The sequence below is a fragment of the Pogonomyrmex barbatus genome, unplaced genomic scaffold (assembly GCF_055798465.1).
Source record: "Pogonomyrmex barbatus isolate J1 unplaced genomic scaffold, ASM5579846v1 scaffold17, whole genome shotgun sequence".
Taxonomy (NCBI): Eukaryota; Metazoa; Arthropoda; class Insecta; order Hymenoptera; family Formicidae; genus Pogonomyrmex; species Pogonomyrmex barbatus.
In genome coordinates, this window is record NW_028297113.1 from 6,137,694 (window position 1) to 6,152,766 (window position 15,073).

Sequence of the window (15,073 nt, forward strand, 5' to 3'; positions counted from 1 at the left end):
ACATGAGCATAAATTCCGATTACGCCCTATAACTTCCGGGACACAGGCAATTTAATCGTTATTGATCGCGCGGCGCGACGGGGCGAAAGAGGCGGCGGGGTTTTTTTTATTCCACGCCGCCACATTATATATCGAGCTCCCATAAAAACGCAGCCGCCAAATTGCACGTTGCCCGGCGGGGAGGGGGGGGGGAGTGAGGTGAAATTAATAAACGCGGCATAATATAACGTTGCGGAAGGAGTCCGCAACGTCGAAAATGAGAGGCAATACGCGGCTCGTCGAAAAAGAACAATAATGGCGTGACTATCGCCAGCTTGCGGAGTGGACGGCCCCGCCTGTCAACACAGCCAGGAGTTCGTTTCATTGTTCGAGCGCCGTTAGAAAACGGGGATTAGCGCACGTACCTCTCCGCCGGCGGCGTTTTACGGACGATATTCCTCCCGAGAGTATTTCATTATTGTTTTTATTCCGCCCCGACTTCCGGCGAATCTGAAAAGTCATCGGGCAAAGAGGCGGAGGACGCCAAGTGTCGCAGAAAGAGGGCGAAAGAGAGCGCGGAAAGGAGGATGTTCCTCGGATAGTTACGGAAAGAATTGAATTGTGATAAAAAGTCACGTGGGACCTCCGCGTCGGGATTGCAAAACAATTGCAGGCGCGATGTTTTTTTTCTACACGGGCAGTTATTAATCCGCGTATACACAATCGCGAATTAAGCGGACGCATTAACCGGGCTGTTACCCGTTATTTGGAATTAAAAGGAAATAATGGAATTAAAAGATAATGAATCTCTTTCTCCTTCGCTGTCTCGCGCAGTTGTGGCGCAGTTTGTAGCATAATAAGCGAAGCGAGATAAGAAGGATTCACTTTTTGCGTAGCTTGTCCGCAAAGAATCTAGAACAAATGAATCCGTATTACTTCGAAATCTTCCGCACGTCGTATGCTTGGTCTACAGTGGTCGTCGGTAAAATATTACTCGTAAAACTCGCAAAATTCTGAAATGAAATTAACATCGAACACACATTTAGACGCACGAATACTTTTGTAGAAATTATTGTTTTTTCATGGTGTTTACTTAAGTCTGCAATTAGTACTCGGAAAATAAAGCGTTATCTTTTTCGATTTTATTTTTCAACTGTTCTTTTTTTTTCTATGAGTTATGAAATAACGTCTCTCTCTCTCTCTCTCTCTCTCTCTCTCTCTCTCTCTCTCTCTCTCTCTCTCTCTCGGAGTTAATTAACAGTACGTCGATAGTGTTAGATAAACATCAAGTGAAATAAAATTGTCGCTTGCTTACTTTCAGCTTACGTTACAGTTTCTTCGCTTTCGTCATTAGAAATTACAAATTCCTGTCTCGCGATACTCAAGAAGTACGGAGCAGATCCGCAGGGGACTTATGTACGATTCAGTTCTATTCAGTTTTTACCAAGAGAATTTGAGTTACTCCCACAGCTCGTTAAGCGTTTCATTACGCCACAAAAGACCGGCTACGCGACGGCCTCTCCTGAATGCTGGAGACTCTGTAAAGACAACCAGAAAAATCCCGGCTAAAGTCCGCTTAGGCGCGGAAATACTCGATTGGTCTCGCGCGACGCGGAAGCTTTCATCTCGCTTAAGAAGTAAGACGTTGGGGTAGGTCGGGCCATGAATACAGATTGTCTCACAAAATGTTGGCTCAGCATTAATCAGAACTGAGAAAAACGGATTATTTTATATATACATATATATAACGGCGCGTTTTGCATTGAAAATGTATTGTTCGTAATTCATATCATATCTTTCTATCTTTATTCAAATATCAATAAAATATTTTCCAGCTATAAATATAAAAGTTATAGTACACCCAATTGGATAACTAAAATCATTAATTTATTTAAATAATTAATTAAGTCATACCTTATAATAATAAAAATTAAATATAACATTTCGCTCTCTTTTAATCAGTTCTTCAAGTCGTAATATTAAAAAAATAAAATTTAATATACAGATATAGAAAAATATGTGTATTATTAATATTGACCTATTTGCAATTTGACTCAAGGAGATTTTCCTCGGTCTATTCATTAATTGTGTTTATAAATACGAGTTTTCTTCTCTTCCGTATATCGCGGAGTAAGTGCAATGTGTCGCGGATTTCCCGCGCACTTGAGAAAAATTCCAGCGTTCTAATGAGAGAGCTTAATGAGGTACATGCAACGAAAGTTCAACATAATGTTAAACTAGATTCACGACACTTAACGATAATGCACTTAAGATGTTATAATGAGAACGCCCCGCCGTTGCTTCCTATAAAATTTTATGTCTATAAGATTGAATTTCACTGGCGCGTAAAGCGCCGAGTTGCATCAATCTTAACATAACATCTCGATGCGATATACATAAACCGGTCATTTATACCGTAACGAAGCGAATCGCGTTGGTGCTTACAATTTATGGTGCTTGGAGCTTTGAAAAAGCACCTCACGCGTTCCTCCGAGGTGCGATAAATTGCAGCCGCGATAAGCCGCGCAGCGCGACCGACATTTTCCAATACGCGGGCGGATAATTTCGCGATTTTTCGATTTTTCGTTCCGCCACGGAAATTTTTAATTTTCATATCCTCGGACAACGGGAGTAGATTCGCGATCGTAATTATATGAAAAAAAAAAAAAAAAAAAAAAAAAAACTATGGATGAACAATGTCGTGTAAAAGGATTTTGAATCGCTCCGGAATCGAAATGCTCATGTACGGAATTCTGAACGATTATTACGGAATAACATCTTCCTGCGAGGTCGTCGACACTTTCGATAATTAAAAACTCTCATTCAAATCGGAAATGTCGGCTGACATGTGCGTTCTGACTTTATTTAACGCCGCCTCGATGATTTGCATATAATTGAAACGCGTGATAGCTAACTGCCCTTCCGCCTGATCGTACGTGTAGTGTTTTGTGTGTGTGTGTGTGTGTGTGTGTGTGTGTGTGTGTGTGTGTGTGTGTGTGTGTGTCGTTCGAAATTCCGTTCGGAATTTCGTTCACCATCAACTCGATTCTCTTGTTCTTATTCTTGAAGATAATTACGCCTGTAAATTGCAACATTGTTGCGTGCACTCACGCATTTGACGCTCTCCCGCGGTTTTAGGATGTCATAAACATTTGCACACAAAAGTATCGCCGTTTAGACCGTAAAGTGTAACCGTTCATGGTGGTTCATGAATAGGTAGAGGCACTTTTAAAAGCCGGCACGGCGCCGCAGAACGGTGAATAGTAAATTGAAAAATAATTTCCCGCAGTTCGCTAGAACGTTAGAACAACGGCCGAGTAAATGCGAGTGTTATTGCAAAATTAACTGAAAGTTTTGTATTCCGATATCATTAAATTATATCTCGCACTCGCACGTTGTGAGATCCGTTGCTGGAACGTTCTTCGAAATCAATTCAGAGGCCGTTGACATTCGACACTTAACACGAGATTCCGCGGAAATATGAATGTACGAGCGTAGGCTGGCCGACAGGATGTTACTGGACTGCGACCAGCCGAACGATAGGATGTTGACTAATGCGGACTAACTTATTTGCCTTGCTCCTTTTATCAATTTCCTCATTTCACTTCGAAGCGCGACTCGCATAATCGCGTCGAGACCGGAATGACACCGAACAGGAAGGATCGAATTTTTATGCGGCGTAATCTTCTTTGAATTTTACATAAATAATTCAACTCAAATGCGGATGATACTTTTTAAAATTATTTACATATACATATATATATATATATATATATATATATATATATATATATATGTCTCGAAAAGAAAAAAAAAATATATATATATTTATAAAAGCGAACTTTTAGATTCGAAATTTGTTCTCCGGTTCTCCTATATCTGCGGAGGAACTTATGAGGGAAGAGATCGACGGGGCACAGGATTTATGCGGCAGGAAAGATGTACGCATCGGCGTACATCCGAGGAACACAGTAATAAATTTACTGTGAGAAGTTTATTTTCTCGACGGCGCGGCTCGGGAGAATCGCGTCGATGAATAAAGTTCTGACAAATGTCACTCGACCGTGTATTTGTGCAAGAGTTTCGCCGGTTTCGCCGCTTACTTTCTCCGCTGGAGACACGCGACACGCGGGACGTTCCCGGATCACGCGAATCCAATTGTGAGAAATTTCCCTGGGCGAAACAAAAGGGAGGCAGACGCGTAAAATCGGTCTCTCGCGTTTTTTTCGTTTGCTGAGGAGACGATCTTTCCTCCCTCTCCCCCCCTTCCATCCTGTTTCTCTTTCTCTGTCTTTGATAATTGGCCACACGGGAGAGTCGGAAGCGCGCGACGGTTCGGAATTGTTCGTTCTCAGATAGCCCAGAAACCTTTTTCACCCGGGAAACGGGAAGCTATCTATTCGTATCTAAATACAGGATCGCGTGTGTCCCCATCAAGGTCGGACTTTCTTGCTGTTTACTCGCTCACTCACATACAATAGACACACTCGTGCCGACGTTGCGAATCTCACCGAGGGAAAACGGTTCTTATTGTTAGTGCTTTTCGGTCTTATCTAAGATGCTGGGATTAGTCTTTTATATATAGGCGTGTATTTGCTTTATATATACACAGTGAATTTACTATACGACATATGGAACGTGTTGATATATTACATATAATTAAAATAATTACATATAGGATTACTGATATTGTATAACAAATCCACTGAAATTCAAACATTTGCCACAATTGTATCAAGAATTAAATTCCAAATATCCCTTTGTAAATTTGAGAAATAATACATAATAATAATAATAATAATAATAATAATAATAATTTAATTTGTTTTCATATGTAAAAAGTGATACGTACTTATTTGTATAGAGTATATATATCTTTAGAAATACTCAGGACTCAAATATTTCCGATACCAGCCTCGTAATAAGATTAAGCAATCAAGAAAAGATTGCCTCGACGAGATCAGAAATATTTCTCTGTGTGCTGGCGAGACAAATTTCGCTGCAGAAACAAAAGTACAGTGAGTTTTGTATTTTTTTGTTATTTTTGCCGAGTGTTGTTCCCCTTCGGCACGTACGCGGTTCATGGCTCCGTGTCACGCTATAATCATCTCCTTCTGAGTCACACACGTGCTTAAAGGGGGAGTTACGCAACGATGAACTCATTCGGGTAACCTCGATCACGGCCAGACAGTATAATAATTTCAAGGTATACCTGACGAGAGAGAGCGCCAGCGGACCATGAAAAGAATGAGAGAGATGCAGTTACAAATTCTCATTCCTCGTTTCGTGAATATGATATTAAATGTTTTAAAATGATAACACAATTTAACATGATTTAATTAAAACGAAGAGGTAGAAAAGGAAAGTAGATTTAATCGTTATGAGCTATTGCAAAAATTTGTGCATTATTAAAAGAGCATGAAATATAATTATTTCTGAAATATAATTTATTTCTAAAAAATAGTTTCGTTGTATCTTTTAAAACATTCTGTTAACTTTATAAGTCACTGTCGAGACTAATGTAAATTGCACACGATGGCCAATTAAGTTTATTAATTTTGTGTTGGTTAAGAAATAACAGACTATTTCCAAACAGACTATTCGGTAAATATTATGTTTCTTCAAAGTCTGGTTATTCCTTTGACCTGTTCGTCGAAAGACCAAGTCAAATTTACAACTTTTCTACTACTATCAATTCCGAAAGTAGTATATAACCGGGATGAAATAATACACGAACCGTCAATGTTTACTGATAATTTGGCGTTAAAAGCAATTCTCACATTTCGATTTTAAATTGTTGATAAAAAGATGTATATGTTGTGCAATCACGCTGCTAGTTGTACGTAACTGGCGTGTACTGGTGTAACTGGATCGCTAGTAATTGTATTGACATTTACACGGTATCGAAGTAGAGGCCGCGTTCATTTTGGCCGACCTCTTTTCCACAAATGGCAGTCCACCGACCAGTTTTTGCAGAATGCGTTTTTCCATGAACTTAATGTTCCGCTTCAACGTCGACTGTCGACTTCCTTCGCCTCCTTTCCTTTTAAAAAGACGTCGTTCGGCCGTCTCTGTCAGGAAAGAAGCTTGTAATGCTTTTTATCGGCAATAAACCGTGTGACTGAGAAAGCGGATTATTTCATCGGCACGTTTAATTGACACGATAAAATAAATGTTATTATTATTATTATTATTATTAACCTAATCGACTCTTTGAGTTTCGAATACTACTTTCGTCTATATACCGCGGATTGTAAAAATCGGAAAAAATCCAGGGGTATATGCTTTCAAGAGGGTTTCGTTTATCCAAGGATTCGATAAGCACGATCGACCTCGCGAATCGCTCGGTGGTCGTATTACGTATTTTTTTCTTTCTTCTCATTTTCCCATCTCGCTTTCTTCCATTACCTTCATCCGCGATTAGGAACGGAATGTTTGGAACCGCGCCGTTCGGATTAGCAACAGATGTCTGTCGCGAAACGGTAACTTTGTCCGCGCGCGTAAATCTACATCTTAGTGTCGAGAAGGCCTTGCCAAAGAAACGAGAGAGGAAGAGAGGGAGAGAGAGAGAGAGATAGCGTAATCAATTTCGTCTGGTGACAAGTTGCGCTCGAGTTGTTTAGACGAGGCCTCATAATTACGCGTCACTGTCAAACGCAAAAGCTCCTATTCGTAATGCTTTGAATTCCATTGCTAAGTGCTCTCTCTCTCTCTCTCTCTCTCTCTCTCTCTCTCTCTCTCTCTCTCTCTCTCTCTCTCTCTCTCTTGCCTTGATTTCTATTTGAAACTAAGGGACATTATCCTTCCGCTACTTTCCACATCGGAGTTTAATCGTCTTGCATAATAACAAGGAGCGTTATCTCGTGAAAGCAACCAATCTCCTGGAAGTGAAATTATTTCCCTTCCTTCTTCCTCTCTTTTCTTCTCGAGAAGAGAGAATTTTTTCTTTTTTTAACTTTACGTGCCGTCCGAAAAATTTCGCGACATGGACGTGTTGGCCTTGATTACAAAAGTATATAAACGATTACGAAGGGAGTATTGTGTCAAAAATCATCATCACGTAACGTTAGAAACGTTAATAAAAATAAAGTTTTATCGCACGTGAATTTATTGCGATTGTTATTCATATGCGATTAGTCATCGCGCGCTTCGCGAACAATGCGACGACGCGCATTGATGAATCACGCCGTGCAAATGACGTGAGGATTATCAGCTTCTTTCTCACGTTCCAAGAATTTCACATTTCGTTTAAAGCAGACAGAGATTGCGCGGAAACGCGGAAGCGCGACATGGGTGAGACATTAATCGCAACATTAATTGTGACCATGGTGTACATTGACATACATATTGCACACACACACACACACACACACACACACACACACACACACACACACACACACACACACACACACACACACACACGTACATACACACGTACATACACGCTTGTGCACACATTTTCTCTCTCCTTCTCTCAGCGAATTTCTGGCTGCATTGCCCAATGGCTCGCAATGGCAACCTGGTCCGGTCGCGCTTGACTCGCTTCAAAACTTAACTAATATCACCGAGTTTAAAAGCCGAGAACCGTTTAACCTCCGGTGACCGTCGGTAAGCCATGCACTTGTGGCCTGCGGTTTCACCCACTCCCCAGCCCTACGAGTTGAAACTGTAGACCTTTGTAGACTAAATGATATGGAAAACGAGGATACTTCTTCATGAGTCGATTGCAGCGTACGTACAACGAGCGGATGGTACTATACTAGAGGTGCTACGATATAATTTTGCGAAAACTCAGTAATTTAATCAAGCAAATAAGGGTAATGAAAATTTACGCGAGAGACCCTTTTACACATAAAAAGATGCTGCTACCAGCGCGATTACAAATTGAGAATCTAAAACGTCTCGCTAACGAAGTTAAATTAATATTTTAAAATGCTCTCATATTAATAAGAAAATATTGATTTTACATTATCTTACGAATTATGCATCGTATATCAGCTTTCGAACAAACACACAAATGTAACAAAAATAAATTTATATATATATTTTTTTTTATTGGCATTACGCTTGGAAAAGGTCACTTTTAGGAGATCAAAGCTGTCAGCTGATAAAGACCGAGGCGTTATGTTGGCTGATCGTGAATTGTCGTGTTGTCGTTACATTAATCGCGAGTGCGGAATGCGAGTGTGCGAGAGAAACGGATAGACATGCAACAGCCGGACCATATAGAGTGTGGCTCAAATTTGAAACATATGTGTCAACAATTTTCCACATTTTGCGCGAGTCACATCATGCAGTGACATTAAAATAACTTGGCAGGAACGAGTAAAACTTTTGCCATTATAAATGCGCTATGTGAAAAATATATTTTTTTGTTATCTTTGCATAAAAATTTGTATAATATGCGAAATTTCCACGAAACTAAAGAAATTATTTTAAAACGCCGTCAGCAACAACGATTTTCACGCAACTATTATTTTTTGAAAAATTAAAGAATATACAATGTTTAGGTATATAAACATGTGAGATATATTTTTGCCTTCAAAATAGCACATAATAATTATTTTGATTTGTTCTAAAATATTTCAGAAAAATTACATTATTCGGTAAATAAATAGCTATCCCTTTGGTTTATTTTCCTTTCTTAAAGTAAGTACATTTTGGGGCAAAATACCAAACGAGGGGAAGAGCAATCTCTTTTTAAGAATTGCGACAATTTTCGTAAATTATTCGTAATAGAATATAATTATATCGTGAGGCGAATCATTAGCGGAGAGCGCGGAAAAGCTTTCGCCGTAATTAAGTCCTCCGTCAATTTTTCTCCCCCCCCCCCTCCCTCATATCTCGATCGTCTCGTCGCCGAAGTTTACTTCGAGAGGAGGAGAAAAATTTCTCTTCGAAAAATTCGCTTTAAATCGCGCGATCCAAACGAGTTTTCGTACTTTATCGTTCGCACGGAGGAGAGAAGTCGCACGTCACGAGATGTATTGTATTCCGAAACAAATCGCGTTCGCGCGCGCGAGTTGAGCGATGATTATGCTCGATCTCCGCGCTTGGTCTTAGTCGTAGCAGCAAACGCGACGGCGAACGGGAGCGTTTTAAGTGCCGATAATGCAACTGAACTTGAAAGCAAGGCAAACTCCACGGCAGCGCCTGCACATTGAATTAATGCTTTATACGCAAATATATCCGGCGTAAAGTAAATAAGACCGCCTGGGAAGTACTCGGGCCGCGCTGAAATGTTCGCAAATTTAACTTTGTCGCACGCACGGATGCTCGTGAGAGAGAGAAAGAGAGAGAGAGAGAGAGAGAGAGAGAGAGAGAGAGAGAGATATCCTCTCCTCCCCTCTCTTCTTCCCTCTACCCCCATCTAATCCTTATTATTACAGCGATCCGTGCAACCACCCGGGCGTTGCAATTCGCGCTCGCCTCCGTATTGTGCTCCGTATCGTTGCATCGTCCGGCGACAGACGTAAATCATTTATAAACACGTTTCGCCATTGTTCGACAATGCGTGCCAAATGCTGCCACGCTTTCTGAGCGTTACCGCCAGGCCGAAATTCCTCGCGCGAGCATCGTGCGTCGCTCTCGCAGTCCCCCGATTACACTGCAACGAGAGAGAGAGAGAGAGAGAGAGAGAGAGAGAGAGAGAGAGAGAGAGAGAGAGAGATAGACGTCAGCAATGAAACGAACGGGCAATCCCCGTACCCCACACGTACGCAACACAATACCTTCATTTCCTTTTGCTTTGCTTTTTTTTATTCGCTAACGCGACGAAAAAAGCTCTTTCGAAGCCCGTCGTCCAATGGCGTGACCAAGATGAGATTTCTTGACCTGAACTCCGATTCCAACAGATCCGAAACTGATGATCGAGAAACAAAATAACGCGATCGAGCGTATTTCGTAAACGTTCGGTAGTTCGGTAGTTCGGTGCTAGTTGGATTAAATATCCTTTGCGTTTAACTTTGGATAAAACTAGAATCTCTGAATGAGGATGAAGTTCCCTCTTGGAATTTTCGTAATTTCTTAAATATCGTCAGTTCCTCGAATTCAAAGTTATTTTTCTCGTTCTTTCCAGTGCCAATAATTATTTTAAAAACGTCCTGTGTAAAAAAATGGAACATTTTTTTTACGCGTGTCGTCGAACTTCAGCGAATCAGGGTTTTCGATCGCGAGCGCCCCCCACCGAAACAATAAATCGTGCTTTATGCGACGTAATCCACGTCGACGCGATTGCACCCTTCGCAGCCTCGTGCAGCGCGTTCCTTTTTTTCGAGCTGCCGTGCAGCGGGTAAGGGGGTTGGCGATATTCGTGCGCACCTCGTAGTCAGACGAGAGACTTAGTCTCGCGCCGTCTTCCGACGAAGCGATTAATCCAGAAATCGATCGCCGGCTCTCTTGGGTCGAGCTCGCCGATCCGTATCGCGCTGGGGAATGCAGACGTGCATTTCGGTGTACGAGCCTCTCGTCGACATTTCGGCGGCTGTGTGTATCTTAGAAGAATAAGCGAATAATTATGCTAATGAAGTCGCTCCACGCTTGATCGCTCTCGTTATTACGATAATGGAACCCTCCCATTCGCGGATGCTTCGTTAGTAAAACGTGGCGAGCCAATTGCCTCACGTTCGCGCTCACGGAGTAGACCGTTAGAAAATTCAATTTCTTCGCGCTTTGCGAGAAATTGTATCAATTAAAATTTTTCAAACGGTGACACGTAAAAATCCACACTCCGCGTTTTAGCGTCATAGGAATGAATATGAAATTCTCATTATTTTGAGATGCATAACGCTATTAAAAAAAAAATAGCAATTATCGAATGAAAAATTATCGAGCTCGCGTCTCGCACGTAAGACGGCTCTCTTCGAAAAAAACGTTTCTGTATGTATAAAGGAGAGAAAAAGGAGATCGAAAAAAAAACGGTCCTCGATTAGTCTGGCTTGTCTGCAGTCTATGAATTCCACTCGCGGAATAACGAGACGGTAGTAATTTATCATCTCTTGACTACATTGATCTCTCTTGACTTCTGTCGCTGTATCAGCAACGCGAGCGGAGACACGAATCCATTTAACATTCTCCAGTTTCTCTAATTGCTCCCGCTTTCTTGCCAATTATTTTCTGCTTATCTTTCCGTTTTACATAGCTTACATTCAGGTTTTGTGATCAACTCGTTAAGAAAAAGTTCATTGATTACACTCGTAATCAATTCTCTTTTTCACAAGTAAAAAGGTAACCGAAAATCATGCGAGATACAAACTGCAATGCGACGTGAAAATAAAGCTCTTATGGGAATCGAACGCACGTATTATAGTGCCAATTATTATCCGACCAATTATTATCAGGCTCGTTATCAACGTTCGACAATCGACAGGAAAACGAAATTTCATTTGACACACAAATATAGAGTCATACTGAGAACGCCTCGCATGCGCCGGAACTCTCGATATCGGCAAAACGTTTGTAAGCTTGGAATTTTTGTCGTTCCGGACTGGGTATCCCAATAAATAGAACGATTCTAAAAATCCGTAGATCCAAAAATTAATCGGAAATATCGAGAACTCTGAAATTTCAGCCGGAAGAGAATATCGCGAATAATTTGCGGAGTATAAGGCAATAATGCTGTTCCATTCGTGCTTTATCGCGAGAAATGCAAACGTCACCGCGTTGTGTTCGATTCGCGAAAATGGAATTGCGTGCACGCACGTCCGTTTCGCTGTTTTGCGATTTCCTCGCGAATACCTACGACGAATTTCGCGCACCCTCGGCGACGTCACATCGATTTCTCTCCACTTTGAATTATCGTCTCAGCGGGAAACGAGCAGCGGCATCGTTCCGAGCCGAATGATCGCGTTGTGCCAGAAGTGTGTAGAAATGAGGGGCAGGACATTAAATGGCTCAATTGCGAGAGAGAGAGAGAGAGAGAGAGAGGGGGGGGGGAAGAGGGAGATCAAAATGAGCATGTATCCTGGGATTCTGGAGAACGAGCCGATGCGGCGCACATTGTGCAAAGATGAGTGTCGCCAGATTGTTACGCGCGGTTAATTGTTCTTTCCTCATTTTATGTGAAAATTAACGCCTCGATGTGTGCTCAACAAGTGACGAAGATTAAGCGCTAATAATTTATGCATGAGTTTTATAAACGGCATCTATCGTTTGCTCTTCCTTTAGCAAGGAGAAAAATAGATTTTTAATCATATTGCAAATATTTGTTTTTTTTTTTTTTCAATTCAACATTGTACATCCCCAACTTTACGTCTCTCGCTGAATTCAATATTAAAAAAGATTTAAAAGATTGATAAAAAATTTGCAAGTAAAATAAAAAATATGGATAAATGAATTGTGACAAAAATGCACACATTATTTGTTACTCGTGAAAGTCTATAATTACTTATTCCCTCATTTTATAAATATTTATTAAAAATAACTGTACAAATCATAATCCACTCAACAAACATATTATTTCTTAAAATCCTATCTCTTATAAATTACACAAAATATTTTAATTAATCAATAACAGATTTTTATTATAATCAAATTGTAATTCTTTTTAATGAAAAAATTAATTATTAATAAGAAACTTAGATTATACAATATTCAAAAAATTTTCACAACCTGAATACTCATTTTCTTCTAATACAGATTAATATTGTGTCTAAGTTGGTTGAGCAAATTTGTCAACCTTAATTTATGTATTTACACAGGATTAATTTACACGCTAAAGAACATTTAAAACATTTCAAGACCGTTATTAAAAATAATAAAAGTGTGCATAAATTTGTTTCCTCTTGATTGGCTTTTACGCTTACACTTACCAAGATTTGCAGTTGCAAGGCTTTTTGTCCACGCCTCTCGTTCTAGTTACCTTTCGGCTAATGCGGCTGGTTTTGCTCGATAACTTCTGCACACCGCCTTACTACCGTCCGTAGCTTCTTGCGCCTTCCCGTTACTTACGTATTATATTAGGCGTAATTATTTTATTGAGTTTCGGTAAGTTTGCAGAGAGCAACACAGCCGCAACGTCGTAGTTACTGCTTTAATCGTCGTACTACTATGTTCGTTGATTTCTGCTACATAACAAATTATCGCGTCATACTTAAGACACACTAATGTTAAAATGTGTAAAATTTTATAAAACTTTAACAAGAAAATTATATATAATATTATATATATTATATATAATTTAAAAAACTATATAAATTTGTTATTCATGCGAAAACATATGAAAATGATTTAATATTAGAAGAGTAAAAGTAAAATACATATGCATTAACATTTTTAAATATTTTTACAATTCATAATTATCGTTATCTTATTCTAAAATAGTTCAAGAAATAAAATCTACTATTATCTCATTCATCTCTTTACTTTAATATTAAAGGCCATTTTCATAATATGTGATTAATCAAAAAGTTAGGTTAACTTGAAAATGAATTAATACAAACTTTCACTAAGCATATAGTTAAATGAGCTAAAAGTTACAGGTATACACATAATCTTCAATTTATTTAATCATAAGCACAAAAGAGTATTGTATTAGTCAATTTTCAAGTTACAATTAATTTAATTTTTTAGTTACCATATATTGTGAAAATGGGCTGAAGTATCATTTACTTACAATCAATAATTAACATAAGATTAGGCTGTGTTACACTCGGCGATAAAAATGAGTATACTTCTCTTACAAATCTTCGCACGATACAAAACACGTAACATCTAATGCGGTCAGACACCTGTCGAAAAACTAAACGAGAAATGTATTTGATAATAAGAGCATGAAAAACACTGTATCAATACGCAGGAGTGCGCGCGTAAATAAGGATGAAGGGCGCGGGGACGCTGGTGTCGGTGAGCGCCACTGAGGTCTCGCCGACTTCTCCCCCCACTCCTCGTCGTCCTGCGTCCGCTCCGCTGGCCGGCGCGTCTCGCTGCCAGTCGGTGGCGGGTGCTCGTTGCGTGTGTGTCGTGTCGCGCTTCGGGCCAGCGTTCTTCTCCCCCTTTTTCTTCCCTCGTCTCTCTCTCTCGCTCGCTCGGTTGGTACGTCGCTCGCGCACCATTCGTACCGCACGACGACGACGACAACGACGGTGGTGCTCCGACGGATCTGACGCGACGCGACGCGTCGCGTCGGCACGTGCCGGCGTCGGAGGACTCGGAAAGATCGAAGGAACGGATTTCGAATTTTCTCTCGGAGCACGTTCGGTCGGCGCGCTCCGCTCCTCGCTTGGTGCGTTTGTTTTGACATGTGTGTAGGCTGCCATATTGGATTATCGCATCACTGCCACTGCCGCTGCTGTCGCCGTTGTTGCTGTTACTACTGCTGTCGTTCTCATCATCATCACAACCGTCATCACCGGCGCAGAACGTCATTCGGGCGCGAGACGCGACTTTCGCGCTAAAAAAGGTAAGCAGGAACGGCGACGCGCGACGCCGGCGCGACGACGACGCACCGAGGAGGCGTCGTCCTCGTCCGTACGTACACGCGCACGACGAACGAAAGCGCGCCGCGTTTTCGGGCCCGCTCAATAACGAGCGTCGTCGGTGACGGCGACGGCGACGGCGACGGCGACGATACGCGCGCGAGACGCGGCGCTTTCCGCCGCGCGCGCGTTTTCTCCTTTTCTTTCCCAGCGTGTTCTCCGCGCCAATGCGATCAGCGTCAGCCGTGTTCGAATCATCGAAGGCTCTCACTGGCTGGCCGCTTCGCGCGTGATTCTGTGATTGAAGCGGAGCAGAGCGGCGTGGAGCCGAGCGGAGCGGCGCGGAGCCGAGCGGAGAAACACTTCGATCACCCGACTCGCAAAATGGCGCGTGTCGTATGTTTTTACTCTCAAAGACTGTATTCCGATTCATGCTCACAATGGTCATTCCATCTGTATTGTTTGTCAAGTGTTAAAAGGAGGTGTTACAAGGATGATCACGAACGCTGTGAACATGAATTGGAACACAAATTCGATTCGATTCGAATCAAACGGGATTTGACCGGCAGTTGCTCGTAATTGCTCGTACCGATTTGCGCGCGGCAGATAAATTCATTTATTATATGCTTTGGGACAATCTAGTAAGTGTAGAAAAAAATAAAATGTGTACGAAAGGC

General features: G+C 41.2%; 1 protein-coding gene across 1 annotated transcript in view; it reads left to right on the forward strand.

The window, feature by feature from the left end:
- The first annotated feature begins 13,894 nt into the window (after positions 1–13,894).
- LOC105432163 (uncharacterized) overlaps positions 13,895–15,073 on the forward strand; it is a 138,310-nt gene continuing 137,131 nt past the window's right edge. Inside the window, exon 1 of the mRNA XM_089074443.1 lies at positions 13,895–14,380. The gene's annotated coding sequence lies outside the window, so the exon portion shown is untranslated. The remainder of the gene's footprint in view (positions 14,381–15,073) is intronic.